We start from the raw sequence: 21,621 nt of genomic DNA, 5'->3' as shown, positions 1-21,621 counted from the left end.
CAACTCAGAGAGCATTACAGATTAGTGCCTACAGCATCTGAAATGAGCTCTGGGTCTGATTTCCCTGTGGTTTCAAAGGTAACAACCCCAAACCTCCCTATTTTTATGTTCTAAGGAAATATAACTGCACCCACAGTAATCTCATAACTCCAAAAGGAGACCCAAACAGCTGCCACTGATGAAACCTTTATGTGAGGATTTTAACCCAGAGGAAACATTTTTGGACAAGTGTCGGTGAGGGCTTTCTACACCAGACTCAGCACCCAAACCGCTGACATGCAGAATGACAGTGTGGTATGGGTGTCTCTGTTCCAGAACACATTACTGTGGAAAAATTAATAAAATAATGAGAAACTGCTATTCCAGAAAAATGACCCACACAGCCAGCTGGCCACTAGCATTCTGTCAAAAGCATATAGGTCCTTCTACGATTCACTAAAGTCTAAGGAGTATATTTTTTCCATTAACCTGCTGCTTTATCAATAACAAAGTTGCTGTTCTGCTCAGGGGAAGTTTTAGGAGGTGATGATTTAATCTGTAAACACATAAAAAAGGGTGGATTCTAGAGGATGAGATTTCAACAATGAGCTTCTTGAGATTCCCAAGGAATGATTTTTCTCAAGAACCACAAGATGGCATTGTGTACTGTGGGATTGTGTTCTGACACTCAGCACAAACTGACAGCAGAGAAGGAGTAGTGTTGTTCCACATTCCTCATTCTGCTTCCAACATTTCAGCCTTCTCTTCCTAGTAAGCCTTCCTCCTGTGTGTGTTGTGTGTATATGGTGAATTCAGTGTTGCAAAGAAGTAGTGATTGGAAACAGGTCATGAGCAGCCTCAAGAAGGGCACGGAAGGGCTGCAAAGAAAGGGTAAGGTTGAGCTGGGAATGTGGCTTAGTGGTAGAGTGCTTGCCTAGCATGCATGAAGCCCTGGGTTCCATTCCTCAGCACCACATAAACAGAAAAAGCTGGAAGTGGTGGTATGGCTCAAGTGGAAGAATGCTAGCCTTGAGCAAAAAGAAGCCAGGACCATGCTCAGGCCCTGAGTTCAAGCCCCAGGACTGGCAATAAATAAATAAATAAATAAATAAATAAATAAATAAATAAATAAATAAATAAATAAATAGTAAGGTTGGGAAGGAAGATAGGTGCTCCCATCTGCCTGGATGCCCCATTGAAGCATTCTGCTTGCATTTACATTTAATGCAGGGGAGATTTTGACCTGATCCAATTGTTGTTCAAACATATTCGGGTATTTATTTGAATGAGTTAAATCCCAAAGATTTTTCCTCTCTGCCTTCGATATAATTTATCTCCCCACAGGGATACCTAACAACCTCTCCCTTACAGATTATGGAGGATAGAATGATGGTTCTTATCTCTTATCTACAGACATTCTGATGCCACAATAGAAAAGCATTAAAGCGACATGTTCATAGAAAGTCCCTACATTAATTTCTGTGCTTAACAAAAAGGGATTATCTTCAGCCTCATAGTGACTTCATGTGTAATGTTGCCATTCAAGGAAATGTAGCTCACAGAGGTTAAGAAAGTACCATAGGCTCATAAGGTAGCATCTAACCCCAAATCACTTCAACTCGAACCCTCAGGGACTGTGCCTTATACCACACTGCTTTCAGCTAGGAAGACATAACATGACTAAGCCAACTCGAAACAGGTTTAGCCTCAATATTCCTGTCTGTATCAGTGGGCTAATCCCAGGCTGAAAGTGCCCATGGGTATTTTATAGACAGAACTATGTCTTCCCCATGAAACTGTTCTTCAGTGTTCTGTCTGAGATATGCCTAGTCAATACAATACAGAATGTGATTGGTTAATTTCCCTTTTAACCTTGGTGGACTACAAGTGAGATTACATCTACCATGTAACATGAAGAAAGTGATGTTATGATCCATTGATTCTCAGTTTACTTGTGACACACAAGTAAGAGAACAGTGTAAAATATGCACTTGTATGAAAAAAAAATCTGTGGGTGGCTATGGGCAAGTCTGTATTCCTGCCGCAAGATGCATGAGATATGGTCCCTATCATCAAGAGGCTAACAATTCCATTCCATTTTCTCAGCCTTCAAAACTGCAAACTCCAACTTACATGGCTCTGAGCACGCTCTTGTCACAAGTAAACTGACAATCAATGGCTCATACCATCAATTTGGTGATATGGCACCATTCATAAGGAAATGGAACGACTTGGAAAAAAATTACATTGAGCAAAGTAAGTCAGACTCATAGAAACATTGGTTGCATGGTTTCACTCATTTTTAGTAATTACAATGTGCCTGTAAATCTACAAGGAAATACAATGGATGACAAAAGATTTTAAAAAATCACTCTTGGACATCATAAATTAAACAGGACTCTATAAACATTCACACAGTGAGACCAAAGGAGGATATTCTCAGGAGATGATCACAATGGCTCAATATGACCATATAAAATGATGTTTATCAAAATGAACTCCAAGGAAAGGAAACAAGCTTTTTTGTTACTTTTCTTTTTGTTTTTGGTTTTGTTTTGTTTGTCTCCTTTGTCACTGTTTTTTTTATTTCTATACCTTTTGTCTTGTACATATGTTTATTTGTTTGGGGAAGGGGAAGGGAAGCACAGAAATTGTGGGACAAAGGATGAATAAATGTAGCAGTGACACTTACTAGACATGATGCTGAAAATGAACTACACAACTTGTGGGAGAAGGGGCAGGAGGGCAAAACTGTGAGAAAGTGAGGGAAAAGGTGACACTGTTCAAAAAGAAACCTATTCATTACCAGGCTTGTGTAACTGTAACCCCTCTGTACATCACCTTTACAATAAAAATAAACTTTTAGGAAAAGAACTTGGAGCCTCATGGAAAGACAAACACATGACAACATTCCATGAAAAGAAAATTGGGACAAATCCTACATAGAGATGCCATCTGTTTTCTATAAGACCCTGGTTGATGGAGATGAGAGAAAAGGAGAGTTTTAACCTGAGCTGCATCTTTAGTAGTATCACAAACAGAGGCATTGGAATTGAAGCATATTTGATAACTAATGGATTGAGTAACCTTGGTCAAAATTGTTTTGTGTTCTGGATCTCCATGATGATGATGACATGATAATGACAGCCCTGTCTATACTTAGGGTGAATGAGATGCAATTCAATCCAGCAAATGGTTCTTGAGCTCCTAGTATGTGCTAGGACTGGCTGGAATAGAAACCACAGAGGAATAACAAAGTGATTTCTTCCCTTAAGAAGTATATATAGGGGCTGGGGATATGGCCTAGTGGTAGAGTGCTTACCTTGTATACATGAAGCCCTGGGTTCGATTCCTCAGCACCACATATATGGAAAACGGCCAGAAGGGGTGCTGTGGCTCAAGTGGCAGAGTGCTAGCCTTGAGCAAAATGAAACCAGGGACAGTGCTCAGGCTGAGAGTTCAAGCCCCAGGACGGGAAAAAAAAAAAAAAAGTATATATAGTCTACATCACTTTGACAATAAATAAATAATTATTCAGGAAAAACATAAGTATATATAGCCTAGACAAGATTAGAGAAAAATAGCATCAATTTCAGTGAAGACATACTGAGATACCAGAAAGGAAGGATGTTTCATTCAGTTTAAGAGACCATGGTACTACCCAGGATTACATTGCTCTACTATGATCACTGATCAATCCTGAAAACCAAGAGGCTTCACATAGCAAATGTTAACCCTCATACATATGAAGCCTGGGACATGTTGGGCAACAATCTCATGGACATATCATTTATAAGACATGACCTCCAGGGTTCAGGGAGGGAAAGCAAGGGCTAGAAGTAGGACATTGATGTTCAATACTATCTATCCCTAAATAAAAAAGACATTCTGCTCCCAGTCCTGATTTCTGCCTAAATACCCTATGCCACAAGGGTTCCTGGGGGGGGGGGGGTGGAGAGGGGCTTTCGGAGGAGCTACCATGTAAGGTTTGTCTTTACAAATAAAATCAAGGCCAGGCTCCAGTGTATCATGCCTCTAATCCTAGCTACCCAGGAGGTTGAGACCTGAGGATTGCAGTTCAAAGCTAGCCTGGGCAGGAAAGTCCCTGAGACTCTTATCTCCAGTTAATCATCAAACAAGATGAAAGTAGAGTGGTGGCTTAAAGTGATAGAATGCTGTCATTGGGAAGAAAATGCTCAGGGGTAATACCCAGGTCTTGAGTTAAAGTCCCAGGACTGGCATCCTCCTCCCCATCCCCGTTGTCCCCAAAAAGAAAAGAATGGAAAAGACCATATCTTATAGAAAAAGAGGGCATATTCTCACTAAAGAGAATGTGTTTAAGGGTTGGGTAGGAAGAGAAGGTATGGAGTTTTCAGGAAGACGAGGAGAGATGAAGTAAATGAGAGAGCCAGTGGTCAGGTAATCAAGGGAGTAATTTTCCATGGATGGGATTTGCTCATTTTTATGATTTTCACATGGAGTCTCCCTTCAAAAGGCTCCTACATTGAAGGCTTGGTCTCCAGATGATAGATAATTGGGAGGTGGTTTATTAGGTCACAAGGTCCCTAATCTGGTCAATGACTCCATCCCATCATGGATTCATAATATGATAGCACTGAAGGAAGATAGAGAAATAAATTATCTTAGACTTATTAAATAGGAAGTGGAACAAGTTGAAGGAAGTAGGTCACTAGAGGCAAGCCCTGGAATGGCATATCTTTTCTTGGCCTCTCCCTTCCCTTTTCTTCCTCTCCTTCCTGGCTGCCATGAGGTAAGCTGCCCTTGCCATGTGTTTCTACTACCGTGGTATTTTGTCTTGCCTCATGATTCTGCAGAACTTACAATGAAATCTCTGATACTGGAAACTTACACAAATCCTTCCTATGTCATTTGTTCAATCTCAGTATTTTGTCAGAGTATTGAAAAGTTTGACTAATGTGGGAGTTTATCCTAAAGATTATGAGAAAGGGTAGTGTGTGTATGTGTATGTACGTGTGTGTGTGTGTGTGTGTGTGTGTGTGTGTTCCAGTTCTAGGGCTTGAACTCAATGCCTAGACACTGTCCCTAGGTATTTTTGCTCAAGGCTAGTGCTCTACCACTTCTAGTGCTCCTAGCTCCACTTTTTGGGTTTTGGTGGTTAATTGGAGATGAGAGTTTTAAACACTTTGTTGCCTAGGCTATGTTTGAACTGCAATCCTCAGATCTCAGCCTACTGAGTAGGTAGGATTACAGGCGTGAACACTCAGCTGAAAAGGAAGGATTTTAAAAGCAAGAAAAGAAACATATGAAACATTAACATTTAAAACAATCTTCCTAGAAGTGACATTAAAACACTAGAATTATGGGAAGAAAATGGGATTTGTCATGAGACTGGGCTCAAACTGAAAGGGAAAGAAGAGGGTGAGTTGAAGTAGGAATGAAGAAAATCTTCCCTTCCATTCTCTTAGTACCACTTCAGATTGGGTTTCAAAAGGCTTTGTAACCTTTAGGAGAAGCCGAAAGATTCTAGGATGACCTGCGTCCTTTATGGACTAGCTACTCTTCCTGTCTGGAACATAACACTGATCTCTGAGTTAAAGAGCACAGAATGCTACATGTATAAGGAGAACAGACACCTCTTCACTTTGAACTGCAGGGAGCATAGGACAGATCTCCAGGTAGCCTTGGACTGACCTCGTGTCCTACCCTTTCTCACTGGAATTCTTAGGATACTTGTAGACAGGGCTGAGAACACAATATGTTAAAAAGAAAGCAGAAATGGCCAGCATGATGTTAACTCTATTCCAACCGCCCAGAAAACAGGATGTCCTTCAAAGCCTGTGTATAATATATAATACCCAGTGTGGAGCATGCTTTCCAGTGTTCCAAAGCTGAGGTGTAAGTTAGGTGCCCACAGACAAGACTCCATCCATGCTGGGCTGATTTGCTTGGTCTTGTGGACCAGCTGACCATAAATCATAAGCTTCTGTTGTCCCTTGTTGCCTGTCTGTAAGTAACAAATCTGTGTACAAGTTGTTGTTGTTATTGTTTTTTTATCAGACTGATGCATTGGATTAAAAATGTGTAAAACTCAAGGCACCATGAGCAAAGTTTTAAGAGTCTTTTTCTGGAATCAATTCTAGTGGACAGCAAACAGCTTTACAATGAAGTTACATTTCCTATCAGAGCCAGAAGTAGAAAGAGACTCAGGAGCAAGAGCTTGGGTAGAGGCATACTATTGGGAGTTGAAATAAATGGCCACTAAAGATCTGAGAAAAGATGAGTGAGCCCAGAAAGAATGGCTCAGAAAGCTCAAAATGCACACAGCTTTGAGACACAATAGGGAAGAAACACTGATAGATAGTGAGCTTCAGAGGAGAGCTGGATGAATGTTGGTCCGGGAGGCAAAGGCAAAGCTCAGATGTGAAATGTGGGTCAGTGTGGAGCAGAGCCTGGGGATGACATGAAAGTACATACCATCCAACAATGAGTCTGTGGGTAGGAGAGAGAGAGTGATGACACACTTGCAAAAGAGGTCATCAGAAGCCAGAAAGAAACCACTAAGGACAGCAGCACATCTGAGAATGAGTGATTAAACATCAGCAGGCCATGAAATTTTGAAAATATCTTAGTTCCCACAAACCATATTGCAATTGTTTTCCATTCTCAATACCAGCCATGAGAACTAGGATTCGTATGTTTTTGTAACCAATAGTGCACTATTTAGAACATATTGGAAACTGTTGACATGATGAATTTGGAGATTTCTTACTTACATAGAAAAGCTAAAAATCTTCAGCAATATGGTAAATTGGAGACAGTCTATTATCAGGCATAGTGCTAGTGCTTATATTATCCTTTAATCAACTCTGAACCCCTTCAGATTACTATTTTACAGTTTAATAATCATATAGATTCCAATCTATTAGCTTAGATGGATAATGTGATATTTCTAAAACTAGACAGCCTGCAAAAACATAGACAAAGTCCCCAGGAACTTCATCATTACCTACAGAGACAGTCACCAGTGAGCCTGTTTCTCTTAAGTCATCAAATAGGAAACACCTTGAGACCAGAAAACCCAGGAAGTGAACAGGAAATCAAATAGGGAGACTCCTGAGCCTTTCAGCCTTGGTGTATGCATGTGTTCCATCTCACTGGACTGGAGCAAGTGATGAACAAACACAATGCCCAAAGATCTTCTTATTGCCTACTCATCTGTCATTCATGTTTGATGGCTCATACTTCCTTACTATTTTCTAAAGCAACAGTGATCTTAGTTATTAAACTGCACTGCATTCCACCAAATGGAAAAGATTAGTAGAGAATAAAATAATAGAAAACAAACTACAAGAGAAAGAGAAAATAGAGGAGAAGGTAATCATGTAAGCACTGAAAAAACAATCTTCAAATTAGGCAAACTGCTTCATTAGTTCCTCTAACTGCAGAGAAGGCTAAAGCAAAGAAAAAGTTACAGTGTAAGGATTTGAGTGTGTGAGAAAACCAATCATTAGAGAGACAAATGGTACATGTTTTCTCTCATATATGGAAGCTAGATCTAAACAACTAGACATGATAACTTTTACCGGACTCTTGGCATTCATACACAAGCAGTCAGAATAAAGGAGGATACTCTTAGGGAAGGAACTCAAAGGTATAACTCCCCTGGTCATTTCAAATCCTATTTTAAAGTTGAGGATTTAGTTCAGTGGAAGAGTACTTTCCTAGTAAGTCCAAGGCCCTGAGTTCAGTCCTCAGCTCTGGAAAAAAATTACTATTTATAAAAACATAAAAATTCCAGGTGATGGAAATATGGGTTTTTGTTTTGTGTGGTATTGGGGGTATTTGTTTTAGCTTTCTCCTTGGATTTTTGTTGTTGTTGTTGTTTTAAGGAGGCCAAAGGGGTGCATAGATATGTGGAAAATGCACTATGCAACTTGTAGGCAGGGACAGAAAACTGGGGGAAAGTGAAGGAAATGGTGACATTGTTCAAAAAGAAATGAATTCATTACCTGATTTATGAAGTGGTAACCCCTCTGTACATCACCTTGATAATAACAATAAAATTATATTTTAAAAAAGAAAACTAATGGATTTATGGTGTCAAAAAACAAGACTTTTTTGAAAATATGATGATGATTGTAAAAATATAATAATGGTAGGATAATAAAAAGAAGTATCTTTAACTCCCAATCCAATGACAGGGAGTGTTGGGTAGGAAAGGCAAGAGGCATCAACATAAGCTAAATTGTTGCTTGAGCATTTATCAACCAAATATTTGTTGTCTTTGAATCCAATAAAGAAATTCACATTTAATTAGATGTAATGAAAGGAGAAATCAATCTCTAACATCCTGAGAATCAGAATACTTTCTACTCTGACTACCACTGTAAAACTAAAGCCAAACACAATAAGATTATAATCACATAAAATGAAGTAGGCCAAAAGGAAAACAACGGGAAGAGAAACTGTCGTTTCTCAAATTTTCTTACTAAAAATCGACGAATAACAAATGTAAAACATTCATCTTTCTTACCAAAGGATAAAGTACACCCAACAAAATCCAAAAAGATTCATCAAGAACAATACTCATGGGGCTGGGAATGTGGCCTAGTGGTAGAGTGCTTACCTGAAATATAAGAAGCCCTGGGTTTGATTCTTCAGCACCACATATATAAAAAAAGCCAGAAGTGGTGCTGTGGCTCAAGTGGTAAAGTGCTACCCTTGAGCAAAAAGAAGCCAGGGACAGTGCTCAGGCCCTGAGTTCAAGCCTCAGAACTAGTTAAAAAAAAAAAAAAAGAACAATACTTGTAAAGCAAGTCTGAATGCCCAACACAACACAATATATACACAATTTTAAGAGGAAATGGTGTCCTAGAAGTGAAAACAAGGCACTACAATCACATTTGACAAGCTCAAGATGATGCTTAACCTGTAGAGGAAAATAATCCTTCTAACTTGGACATCCTCTGAGATGCCAGTTGTAGAGAGGCTAGTCAACCATTCACCCATGAGTCAGAACTAGGCAAGAGACACTTGCCTCAGAAAAACTACCCAGTCCCTTGAGCAATCAACAAGAAGAGGGACATCACTCATGCTGGATTGTATAATGCTAAGAGGATATTCTGTAAATGCTATGACAAGGGCAGAAGGAACATTCTAAAAACAAAACCCATCTGAATCTGTCAGTGGAATGAGCTGCATTGTGCAGAAATGAGTGCATACAAAAGTAAAGAGGTCAGGTGATCAACTGCTTGGCATGCAAATGGATGGGTTCGTTTTATCACCTGGAGGTTAGGTTAGAGTTAGGCTACATTTACACATCTCAGTTTTTGCCAGATGTTCTAGAATATTTGTTAATTCTGCCTTACTTCCCTACCAAAAGTGTCCCCGTTTTCTGAGTTTAGCGGCACCACCTGTAATCCTAGCTCCTTACAGGGTAGAAATCTGAGGATTGCAGTTTGATTCCACCCTGAGCATGCACATTGGTGAGACTCCAACTCAACCAGCATTGCCTGAATGCAGTGACACACCTGTTGTTCCAGCTAGCTATGAGAAGATCACAATGTCAAGTCACAGTGAGGCATGGCTGTCATCATCCTCAAAAGGTGAAAGCTGAAGTTGGAGAATCACACAGCCCAGGCTTGGCCCAAGCATAAAGCAAGACCCCACTGCAAAATAATCAATGCCAAAAAGGCTAGAGGTATAGTTCAAGTAGTGGAGCACTTGCCTATCAAGTGGGAGGCCCTGTGTTCAACACCCAGTGCCACCAAAATAATGATTACTTTGTGGCTAGGGCTGTAGTTTAGTGGTAGAACTCTTGGTTAGCATGTTGGATGGCCTGCAATCCCCAAAATTGCAGGAAAAATGAAAGTTCCAGTTGTGGTGATAAATCCTATATGACCTTAGCAATACTAGATTCTATTAGATGATTCTAAAATCCTTTCCAATTCTAATAATATTTCTCAACTTTTTAGGTATTGAAGCACTACAAAAGAAAACACATCTGAGCTGGGCTAGAAGATGGGGATTCTTTTTTTTTAGACTGAATTTTTAGGCATTCTTCAGGATCCCACAACCCCATCTATCCCTGTATGGGAATACTCAAGTTAATATACCTAGTTCTAATCTCTTGTAAATAATGACTTGTGGCCAGAGGGTGAGTAGCATTTAAGAGGTCCTTAGAGGTAACATTTTCAATGAAAATATCACAAAGAGTTCATTGTAGGAATCAGTGGTTCGTGCCTGTAATCCTAGCTACTCAGGAAGCTGAGTTCTGAGGATACTGGTTCGAAACTAGCCCAGGCAGGAAAATCTGTGAGATTCTTATCACCAGTTAACTACTAGAAAATCAGAAGTGGAGTTCAAAGTGGTAGAGTGGTAGCCTTGAGGGAAAAAGCTCAGAGACAGCACCCAAGCCCTAAGTTCAAGCCTCATGACCAACAACAACAACAAAAAGAGTTCACTGTAAATGTTGTTTTCTAATATTCATATCCTTCATAATAAAATCTATATAAACATCACAGGAAAACATCCAATGCATATGTTAACTTCATGTGTTGGTCTATAACAATCCATGCAGAACTTCTTGATCTCATCCCAGCTGAGCAATGGTATAAAGTGTGAATATTATGTGCTATAATGAAGCATCCCTTCCCCCCACCCCCCCAGTTCAGGCTGGGTGGTAATACCATTTGCCTACTTAATTAATATTTAAATGATAACGAGATCTTCAAATGTGTATGTAAACCTAACAGTGTTTGATAAGGACATCTTCCAGTCTGAGAGCACTGTTGAATATGGGTGCTGAAGATAGGTTTTACCATGTATCCAAACCATATCATAGCTGTCTTGGGAACAGCCACTCGACTGTGAGAATAAGAAACATGCACAAATCATCTTAGCGGCTGGAGCCCCACTAATTCTTTGGAGGAATCCCAGTAAATTTTGACACTATGTCATAAATGGACCTGTGTACCTTTGCACATATGCACAGAGTTTCACTGAGTGCTTCGGATAGAACCCATCTCTTGTCTAAGAGAATTAAAAAATCCAGAAGGGTTGAAATGCCTGAGACTTAGAACCCAGGACTGGAAATATACTCCAAAGATTGACAGCAGTGCTGATGTGTGAAACACAGACTCACCATTACCCTTACCCCCAACCTTACAGAACCAACACTTGCAGTTTGCCCATGTTTTAGGTAGTTCCTGTGCACATATGAGTTTAAGAAACCCTAGGCTAGCATGCTTCTTCACCCATAGTTTGCAGGCCAGGATGTAGATTTGGTCTCTCCCATTCAGTGGGATATGTTAGTTGGAAACCAAAGTCATGGCTGACACAAAGTAGGAAACTCAAGATAGGCTAATCCCTTGGCTCAGCCCCCAACACATCATGCAATGCCTTGGATGCAATGGATGCTCATTCTGAGATATGTCCTCAGCCCTTCACAGGGAAAGACCCACCTGGATCTATCTTTCATGATCTTTCCACCTTTTCCTTTCCTTCCAATGATTTGGAAAGGGGTTTTGTCCTAAGGGAAGCAATCAGAACCTGGTTCTGTATTTTTTTTTTAAAATTCACACAGCCTGCTTGACTCCTTGGAAGAGCATGAAATGCAATTAACACCGATGTGAAATCCCACAGTTGTTCATTAGGAGGCTCTTCAATGCTGTTGTTACCTGACCTCTAAGCAGCTGTTACCAACTACACGTAAATTGTCACTGGGATCTGAAATTATTATATGTGGGTGAAATAAATCTGCTTTTCAGATTGGTATGGTAAAGAATGTTTCTCTTTCTTCTGTCAGGCCCCTGAGTATCCTGGCTGTGTAGACTGCAAGGTCACTAGTCTCACTTTTCTTTATGCAATCCACTCATTTTTTATTATATTTTCCCCCCGAGGTTCTGCTCTATTAGACATTTTTATTCTTGCGTCCCAGGATTTGGGGGTTATTGAAGATATAGGAAAGAGGTTAATCTGAGCTGAAATAGATCAGATCTGTTACACTCATTCTGATTTATCTGACTCCTTTGCTGGTTCACCAGCTTGAAATTTTTGGCACTGCTTCAGACCACGTCTCTGGTAGAGAGATTTTTTTAAATGTATTTAAAAGTGGCTCTGTTTTCATTACAGATGATATGGCTGAATCACAAAGTGCCGCAGAGTAAAATGTGTAATACTAAATTTGATAGATATTTCCTTCCCCCATCCTGGAGCTAAACAATAGGAACAAAAGCAATTGAAGGAGATATTTTCAAACTTCTGGGACAAGCAGTGCAAAATATATTCGATTTGTGGGATGACTTTGTTTTGGGGTGCTGGAGAACTGAAGGCAGTAGCTGATATTTGCATATGCTAATATGATTCCTGACGTGGCCAATACAGATTTGCATCCTGATGCACTGCTGTTCTACCCTCTGGACCCAGACTTCTAATCTTCTCATCAATTCTTCAATGTGCAGATGTGTAAACTGCCTGGTAGAGGAAAGACTCAGTGACCAAAGATAACAAGAGATAGGAGAAATCCTGCTTGGAAGAAAGCAAAGCCAGGACTCAACCTGGACAACCCTTTTGGTCACGCTTTCCAACATCCTGTGATGACCCACGATTTTGGATTGTTTAATTATGTTTAGCAATCATATATAAGCGGGCTTGAGGATGTTTTAAAGTGGATGGTGGCTTGAATTGAGGACACTTGTCTAAGAGATTCTAAGAGAGTTTCTCTGATAGGGTAAGATCTGATTGGATGTGGCATTGTAAGCAGACACAATACTAGCTAATTTAAGTTTTCATTCTGCTGATGAATGTGTAGTGGAAGCATCTTTGTCCTGCTCATTGCAGAACTTGACATAGAACATCAAGCTGGAGGGACCTGTGAAGAAACTCTGGGGCTACGGGGCATCCAATTCCTGAGGCTAGCACAGTCACACAATCTTTTCTCCTAACAGTTGTACTCCTTGGGAGAATTCAACCTTTTTTTTTTTTTTTGGAGCCTCAAGTCACAAAATGAAGGGAGTATACATATAAGATCTAACAGAATATTGATACCATATTCCTCTCAAAGATTTGGAGATAAACAACCAGCCATATCATGATCTGGAAGTCTGTTTTCCACAAATATCTTCCTTTGCCTTCAGCTGAAGAAGCTACAGCCAAAGGTTGAAGTCAAAGCAGAATCAACTCCGTTGTTCCTCATGGAGGAAACCTTAAAACAATCCCTCAGTTGACCAGCTTTTTCTTTTTTTGCCAGAGGCCTGGAGATCTGACACTGTTGGCCACAAAATTTCTGATTTAAGTAGAATGTTCTGTATTAATGCCTCTGCTATGTTAAAAGTCCTGGATGTTTCTGGAAAGAAAAAAATAAATAAAGTATGGCAGACAATTCCTTAGAATCCACTTGTCCGATTAACTTCACAGAAAGCTGCATTTGTAAGCTAGCCCTCAGTATTTTTTTCAGCTGTCCTTTAAAGTCATTCTGGCCATGGGAGACCACCATTAACACAACTTCTGCTTCATTGAAGGGATACCGTAGCTTTCTGTTGGAGAGCCCGTGAGACTTCATCATCATGAGAAAGAACTGGCAAATTTCATGCTGCCTACAAAGTACCTGTTCATGCATCAGTGTCTCATGAAGAACTGTTATTTTGTTTTGATGAAAAAAAGAAAATAATGGGGAGGAATCACTGCCTATTTGGGTTTGCTTTCAAAATGGTCCCATGGTAAAAGTACAAAGAGAAGACTTTAAAAAATATGACTGTGATCACCTGGAAACTCGGAATATAACCCAAAATTTTCATTTGGCTGTGACTACAAATCTGAAGCACCAGGATCTATCTCTATGCCCTTCAGCTTTCTAGTCAATGACTAGCTCTCTGTCTTGTGATTTCAGCACACATACATACAACTGAACTGTCACATCTTCATCTGGGTATTGATGGTCCACAACTTGCAAAGGGATAATTTCCGAAGGGATAATTTCCAATCTCCATTTATAAATTGATTTTTTTTAATGGGGAAGTCTCTTGTTTTTGTTTTTGTTTTTCAAATTTTTATTATCAAACTGATGTACAGAGAGGTTACAGTTTCATACGTTATATAAATTGATTTTTAAAATTAATTTATTTTGTTTTTATTGTCTTTAAGTGGCTGTACAAGGGAGTTTCTTAACGAAACAGTTTATGAACACAATATATCTTAATCAATGTTACTCCTTTTAACATTTTCACCCATCTCACCCTTACCCACCCTTTCCCTCCCTCTTTTTAATTTTGTAGGATATACATTGGAGTCTTGACTGCATTCTCCCCTCTTCATCTACCTCTTTCCACCCCTTTCTACCTCAACCCCTTTCTAGTACCCTCTTCCTGGTGTTTTTGTTTGCTGAACTTTGATTTTTACCTTTCTAAGAAATTACAGTATTTTAGATGGCCCTTGAATCTACTATATTTCAGTTACTCAGAATCTATTGAACAGAGAAATGAGACATTATATTTAGAGCTCTTTGTAATCTTTCTATTGCAAAACATGTTTCTAATATTCTGTGGTTCCAACAAAATATAATCAATGACAATAAAATAACATTTTTTTCCTCTGCATATTTTTTGACAAAAAATTTTAATTAAAGGAAAATACCGAGGAAAGCAGGAACTTTATTGACATTATAAAATAATTGGACACCGTGTAAGGCTTCAGGATCTCATGGTGATTAGTCAATCGCAAAACTTGTAGTGTTATTTACTTAATCAGATGTGTTAACTAGCTAGTCATGCTCATCAGACTGTGTCAAGCATCTCCTTGTTTTCCTTTGTAAAATATCAGTTACAAACCAAAAGAAATTGGAAGGAAAAAGAGATCACTTTTCTGTTAAGTTCTTTAGAGAATGATTGAAAAAGAAGCAAAAACACCTTGTCTATAAGGTTGTGTGTCCATATGAGACACATTTCCCCAAAGGAAATCTGATCTGGCCCACGGCCAGTGAAGGAGAGAAAAATCATGGAGCACAGCTTGTGTATGTACATCCTCTTAAAAGGAAGAACTTCATCCCACATGGCAGGGCTCTTCGTGTGATTCCCAGACTACCAACACTGCTTTACTCCATCTTGGAATGTGTAAGATGGTCAAATTTGGATCTCATCCCTGTCTTACTACATCAGAAGCTCTGGGCAGCTTTCTAGTACTTTATTTTACAAAGTCCAGATCTGGACTAGAGCACTTCCTACAATGACCCCTAGGTGGCTCTGTTGGTCAGCACAGACTGGTTTAAAGGAGGAAGTTGAAGGGCTGGGAATATGGCCTAGTGGCAAGAGTGCTTGCCTCCTACACGTGAAGCTCTCGGTTCGATTCCCCAGCACCACATATATGAAAAACGGCCAGAAGGGGCCCTGTGGCTCAGGTGGCAGAGTGCTAGCCTTGAGCGGGAAGAAGCCAGGGACGGTGCTCAGGCCCTGAGTCCAAGGCCCAGGACTAGCCAAAAAAAAAAAAAAAAAAAAAAAAAAAAGGAGGAAGTTGAAGGCACCAGGGAAGAGAACTGGTACCACTCTAGTTATGTGGCTGAGCATGACTTCTTATCTGTGGTCTCAAAATTTTCCCAAGAAACCAGGAGCATACTACAGAACATCCACCATCCACCTAACTGGCCCCCTAAGTTTACAGGAGTTGATAAGAATTGAATTGATTTTTGTTGTTGTTGTTGTTGCTAATATATAGAAAACATACTATTTCTTTGTTGTATGGTATTACCAAGTATTGTTACCAAAACTTTTATATTTCATTCTCTTTTGACTTAGACACCCTGACTTGTGTCACAGCTGTGTTATGACATAGGTAGCAAAATCAGAAATGAATCCTTACCTGAAATTTGGATTCCACTGTAATTTCCATCCACCTTTGGCCTAGGTTCATTCTCCAATCCTTGGATCTGCTTTGGCTTTGTCTCTCTGATCCTATCTCTCCATCTTTTCTAGGTTTGACTTAGTCGACCTCTGACATGTGTTGTTCCTAGCTCTGTATAGCTAATCCATGTTTAAGCTCTGGGACCCCCCCACAACAACCAGGTAGTAAAGAATTGAGACTGTGGTTTACTCTATTAACAAAGGCCATGAGGAGGGAAGAGAGCTAGAATCTTTCTTTTTTATCAAAAACAAATGATGCTACAAAAAAAGAGGTGAAAATAGATATATGGTTGTTTATAGGCATTTTCCTTTGAAGGGTTTACAGAGTTTTATTAGAAACATTTGAACTGTAATAATTATCTCCTCAATATAGACACAAAAATTGACTCAAGAGAATAGCCTCACATGTCCCAGCTGCCTCTGAGAGAATATTCCCTTGGCAAAAATTGTTTGGAGAGCTTCTCACAAACCAGGCCAAAAGAACATCTTGGTGAAATCACACATTCTTATAATGAGTCATAGTGTTATCATTCCTGAAATAAAACTGCCAAGTATCAAGCCCCTGTCACGGATTGCCTCTGCCCCTTGAATTCAGAAGCTTAAAAATAATAAATTACAGAAAAGAATATTACCCACTAGAGTGGTATTTGTACAAATTTTAGGATTTAGGGTCTCTCCTTAGTCCCACTTACCTCCCCAATACCCATGATTAGGTAGACAAGACAGAGTTACTTAGATAGAAGGTGATGGTTAGGGTACCTGAGTACCTGTTACTGTGATGGAAGGTGATAGTTAAAGGTGCCTGAGTACCTTTGCACTGTTACTTTGCACTGTGAGCCTGATCCTGAGCATTGCATCTGAAGTATCAGAGGAAGTCAACCTATGTTACCAACAGCAGGGATCCCAGGGCTAAAGGCAAGGAAAGACATTGTGTTTTCTCTGAGTACCAATGGGTTCACAAAGGAGAGAGAGCTCCCTGGTATCAGAATGCCAGGTGAACACTGCCTACTTGACGTAGACATGTGCAAAACCAAAGTGGCTGAACTGTGGTATATGCTGGGATAGATTTCATGATGTAACATTCCCCTTGTGGCCGTTAACAGAGAGTTTAACCTAAAGGAATATTGGGAAGCTGAAACATGTCTTATCAGAGGGGATTAGTGACTAAAGGGAGAAGGAAGATGAATGGAGAGAAGAGGGATGGGCGAATACAGTCTTAGTACTTAATATACATGGTTGAAAATGGAACTAGAAAGCTCCAGAGTGTGGGTGGCATGGGATAAACAGGAGGGAGAGAATTATGGAAGGGGTGATATTGATCAAGATGCCCTGCCTGTGTAAGTTAGCGTGTCAAATTGAAACTCCTTTGTACAATTATTCGAAGGTAATCAAAATAAATGTTAAAAGCATTGCCTACTGAGCCAGATTGAAAAAATAATGCCTCAGATATTTTAAAACAAAGGAGCAAAGGAAAAAAGATCTAGTTCTCACTTGGCCATCCCATTAGGAAGGCACTATGGAGACATTTGCCAATGGCTGATTGTTCCCAGGGCCCACCTCTGGGGAATCAAAGACTGTAAACAAACGTGGCATCCTACATCATCTCCCACCTGCACAGATCAGTTTGCAAGTCTATAAGACCACATGGAAATAATCACTAACCAGTGTGAGGAACCAGCTTGCCTGCTCACAAAGCAGGGTTTCCAGGGAAACTGTCTAAAGGCCAGTTTCAGGTCAGATCTCTCCAATAAAGGAGGCTGATCCTGGGGGATGAGCCCTCAGGAAGCTCAGGATGGAAGTGCTGGAAACTCCAGTTTCTTCCAAGAGCCAAGTGCACAGGCAGCTGCATCTGCTCACCCAGACAGTGGTCAGCCAATCAGGAGCAGAGGAATGGGCGCAGGCAACACACACTGCTCTAGGTGCATTGCAGAGCTTTTATAGATGTTTTCTAAGGGTATTCCCCATGCTAAGCGTCGATTTTCTGTAGCTTGTTAAATGCACGGAAAATGTAAATCTGCATTGGCATCTTTCTTCTATGTCATGAGATCTTCTAATCATAGACCAGAGGCCAGGCTTGTGTTTTCCTTCCTCTCCCTTTTATAAAAGGTCTTACAAAGAGCAGCAAGAGACACATTCCTTAGGGCTATTTAGGTGCAGGATAGGTTGGATTTAGACAAGTAAAGCTTAGAAAAGTGAAATTTCCATTCTGAAGCCATATGTACTGTTTGCTCATAAGCAGAGTAAGAACTTCGGCAGGCTGTGTAGCTAACACTTGTAATCCTAGCTAGTTGGGAGGCAGAAACAGGAACAATAACCAAGAGTGTAAAGCTAGTCCATACCAAAAAAAAAAAAAAAAAAAGCTGGGCATAGTGACACATGTCTGTAATCAATCTCAACTGCATGGGAAGCATAGGGAGGAAGATCACAATCTAATATGACATAGGCAAAAACCAGGAGATACTATTTCTTAAAAAAAAAAAAAAAGGACTAAAGCAGTTAGATACTAATGGCTCAAGCCTGTAATCCTAGCTACTGTACTAAGATTTGAGGAATGTAGCTCCAAGCTAGCACAGGCAGGACAGTTTGTGAAATTTTTTTCTCCAATTAACTACAAAAAAAAATGCTGGAAGTAGAATTGTGGCTCAAGTGGTAGAGTACTAGCCTTGAGCAAAAAAAAAAAAAAAAAAAAAAAAGCCCAGGGACAGCACCCAGGCTCTGAGTTCAAGCCCCAGGACTGGCACACACACATACACGCTAAAGTATCTACCTAGTAAGTACAAGGCAGATTTGAAACTCCAATGCCACAAAAAAAAAAAAGAATAAGAAAAAAAATGTGTGGGAATGTTATAAACAAATCTGTAATCTCTGAAATGTATGAAACTTCTTCTTGCAAATATGTCAGCGGTATCCATTCAATATTAAATAACATAGCAATAGAAAGTGTTTTGTTTTTTTTTTAAGCCAAAGAAGATTAAAATGTACAGAGGATTAAGTTATTCCAAAAGCTCTCTGGATTCTTATCTTTGGGTCATGAACTTTGTCTCAGTGTCAGGTTCTTCGTGACTCTGGACAAGTTCCAGGGGTCACAGAACATGTGTGTGAAAGGCATATGTTCACGTTCACCGTGTAATAACTCAGCTGCATAGAGGATTGAGACACACGAAACCACATGCCAGTCCGATCTGATGTACACGCCACAGCAATGTAGGGGTTGGGGGGTGGCGCTGGAAGACTAGCCTTCGGGGTACGCTGCCTCACAGCAGGGTCTTTCTGGAGTTCCCAGCAACCCCTGGGGTTGCTGTGGCTTTGGGGCAGCCTAGCTCCATAGACATCTTCCCTCCCCAAGTTGAACATCATAGTTGTTCAGTGATTGGGCCGCTCTTTCTTGCTTTCATGTAATGATGGCCACAGGCTTGGCGGAGTTTTTCCCAGTAGAGGAAAAGAAATGTGTAATGAGCACATTGAGAGGCAGGCTGGGAAAGCAATGTCTCAGTCCTGTCCATCTTATCATCTAGCTGTGATCCTCAGGGGCTCTTTCTTTCTGGTCTACCATGACCTCAGCTGTGAAACAGGTGTTAGAATGATCTGGAAGGATCCACCCAGGTCTGATATGTCAGTCAAGTTTTACTGAGTTGAGTGCTAGTGACTCACAGGAGATGCAGTCAAGAATGGTGATGATCCTTTTGGCCGGAACCGCCATCTTTCAGTAATTTGCCAAAATGACAAACACAAAGGGTAAGAGGAGAGGTACCCGATACATGTTCTCTAGGCCCTTCAGGAAACATGGAGTTGTTCCTTTGGCCACATACATGAGAATCTACAAGAAAGGTGATATTGTAGACATCAAGGGAATGGGTACTGTTCAAAAAGGAATGCCCCACAAATGTTACCATGGCAAAACTGGAAGGGTCTACAATGATACCCAGCATGCTGTTGGCATTGTTGTGAACAAGCAAGTTAAGGGCAAGATCCTTGCCAAGAGGATTAATGTGCGTATTGAGCATATTAAACACTCTAAGAGCCTAGACAGCTTCCTGAAATGAGTGAAGGAAAATGACCAGAAAAAGAAGGAAGCCAAAGAGAAAGGAACGTGGGTTCAACTGAAGCAACAGCCTGCTCCACCCAGAGAAGCACACTTTGTGAGAACCAATGGAAAGGAGCCTGAACTATTGGAACCTATTCCCTATGAATTCATGGCCTAGAGATGTAAAAAAATAAAAGACCTCTGAACTGTAAAAATGACCTTGAGTAGAAGCATGGTGTATCTTCCCAAATCTATAAAGAAAACTTTGTCTCCCCCCGCCCCCCCAAAAAAAGAATGGTGATGATGGTAGTGGTGGTAATAGTGGTGGCAAACAGCACAATGCATGACAGAAGAGGTAAAAATAGCACCTTGATTTCATGTCTGATTTTCAGAGGGACACATTTAGTCATTCACCATGAAGTATAATTTTTGCTACAAGTAGTTTATATAGGCTTTAAATCTCTTCTATTCCATAGGTTTGCTGCGTGCTTCTCCATCTCTCTCTCCTCCCTCCCTTCACCACAATCACCTTTCCCTACCCTTCTTTTTTTGCATGTTTTCTCTAGAAGGTAAATGGTTGTTTGCCTGAGACAGTCAGTGGAAGCAGACAAGAGCCAGAGGGAGCTAACTGCTTCAGCATGTCTGCAGATTCACCATTAATCCTCTTCTTTTTGGACTTCATCCTAACTCATCTCTCCTTTCCCCAAGGAAGGTTAGTTGTAGCCTTCCTCATATGAAATGTACTTATACTTCTAGCCATTCAGATGCCTATGAAACTCTTTTGATTGTTTGTTTTTTCTGTTTGTTGTTTTTAGTATTAAATCAAATTTTGCCTGTATCATAATAATAATTTTGAACATAAATGTGACTATGATTTCCCATGGAAGCATGCTAAAGTGTTGCTTTTTTTTCTTTCTTCCTTTTCATTTCTTTCTTTCTTTCTTTCTTTCTTTCTTTCTTTCTTTCTTTCTTTCTTTTTTAACTATTCCAGTTCTTTGTGCTGAGGAAAACTTAATAAAAAGTAAAATGAAGAGTAGTGGATGGGTTATGAATTTGTACTTCAACGTATTAGGCTATAGGTCTAGCAGGTGGGAATAATAATATCTTGTTCTACTGTTCAATTAGGCAAATGCCCCAAATCACCACACATTGAAGTACGGATTGTTGCTATGTTTGTATTAAAATATCTATTCACATCATTTTAAAAGCAGAGATATGAGCTTAAAGAACAATGTGTGTCTTGGGAATAATCTTTTTTTTTTTTTTGGCCAGTCTTGGGCCTTGGACTCAGGGCCTGAGCACTGTCCCTGGCTTCTTTTTGCTCAAGGCTAGCACTCTGCCACTTGAGCCACAGCGCCACTTCTGGCCATTTTCTGTATATGTGGTGCTGGGGAATCGAACCCAGGGCCTCATGTATATGAGGCAGGCACTCTTGCCACTAGGCCATATCCCCAGCCCTTGGGAATAATCTTGAACTGTTACAATAGTGATTCTTGGGTTTGTACTGTGTTGTGACTCAGTGAGAATCTCTCCTTTCCCTTTCACATGCTTGCTTTGGCTTAGCAACACAGCTTGTTCAAATGTAACAGTTTCTGCTGTGTCACTTAGAGGTCAACTTCCTTTCCTTCAAAACTCCTTTTAGACTTCTGACTTCTTGTTTGTCTTCCTTTCCTACCTGTGCAGGAAAACCTGCACACTAAATATCAGAACAGAACTGTGGAGCCAGTGTATCTAGAAAAAAAACAA

At 40.2% G+C, this 21,621-nt stretch overlaps 1 pseudogene; it reads left to right on the top strand.

Annotated features, from left to right (window-relative positions):
* Positions 1-19,567: 19,567 nt before the first annotated feature.
* Positions 19,568-20,102, top strand: LOC125355444 (annotated as a pseudogene).
* The last annotated feature ends 1,519 nt before the right edge of the window (positions 20,103-21,621 follow it).

The sequence above is a fragment of the Perognathus longimembris genome, chromosome 1 (assembly GCF_023159225.1).
Source record: "Perognathus longimembris pacificus isolate PPM17 chromosome 1, ASM2315922v1, whole genome shotgun sequence".
In the NCBI taxonomy this organism is placed as follows: domain Eukaryota; kingdom Metazoa; phylum Chordata; class Mammalia; order Rodentia; family Heteromyidae; genus Perognathus; species Perognathus longimembris.
Note: the sequence above shows the minus strand (reverse complement) of the source record. Positions and strands in the feature narration are given on the sequence as shown.